Here is a 1,180-nt window from a genome sequence, read left to right on the forward strand (position 1 = left end):
ATTGGGACACGTATATAATTGAAGATAGAAAAGGATTACAGGATTGGCTCTGGGCCTTGACTGCCTGGCTAGGTGGTGGTCGGGATAGGCTGTGACTCATGACCATGCAGCCTGAGTCTTATAATACCAAGACCCCAACCTTAATTTAAATTAGAAAAGGCCACTCTGAGACAAGTTCTCTAGTTCCTTGTGTGAGCATAATCTACTTCCAACCATGCTCTTCCTGAAGGCAAACTGTCGCTCCCTAGGTTTGTTCAGTATGGATTATACCTCAACATAAAGAAGACAAAATCCTCACAAGTGGACCAATAGCAACATCATGATAAATGGAGAAAAAATTGAAGTTGTCAATGATTTCATTTTAGTTGGATCCACAATCAGCATCCATGGAAGTAGCAGTCAAGAAATCAAAGAATGGACTGCACTGGGCAAATCTGATGCAAAAGACCTCTTTAAAATATTTAAGAGGAAAGATGTCACTTTGAAGGCTAAGGTGCACCTGACCCAAACCATGGTATTTTTAGTAGCCTCATATGCTTGTGAGAGCGGGACAGTGAATGAGATAGACTGCAGAAGACTTGATACATTTGAATGGTGGTATTGGCGAAGAATATTGAATATACTATGAACTGGTAAAAGAATGAACAAATCTATCTTGGAGGAAGTACAGCCAGAATGCCCCTCAGAAGTGGGAACAGAGAGACTCTGTCGCTCATACTTTGGTGTTGTCAGAATGGGCCAGTCCCTGAAGAAGGCCAACGTGCTTAGTAAAGCAGAGGGTGAGCGAGAAAGGAGAAGACTCAATGAGATGGATTGACACAGGGGCTGCGGTGATGGGCTCAAGCACGGCAATGACTGTGAGCATGGTGCAACTTGTTCTGTTGCACATGAGATCACCGTGAATTGAAACCAACTCAATGGCACCTAATAACAACACGGACCAAGAAAGCAGATCCTTGGCTGGTGCAGAGTGGTTTGTGCTCGACTAGTAACGGAATGGTTGGCAATTTGTGCCACAGAAGAAAGGCCTGGCAATCTGCTTCTGTAAAGATCACAGCCAAGAGAACCCTGTGGAGCAGTTCTACTCTGTAACACGTGGGGTTGCCTTGAGTTGGAATTGACTCAATGGCAATAGATTTGGTTTCTTAGTTTATGTACCAACCACTGGGGATACAGTGGA

This window comes from Orycteropus afer, unplaced genomic scaffold, assembly GCF_000298275.1.
Source record: "Orycteropus afer afer isolate SDZICR_OR568_19922 unplaced genomic scaffold, OryAfe1.0 scaffold00042, whole genome shotgun sequence".
Classification (NCBI taxonomy): domain Eukaryota; kingdom Metazoa; phylum Chordata; class Mammalia; order Tubulidentata; family Orycteropodidae; genus Orycteropus; species Orycteropus afer.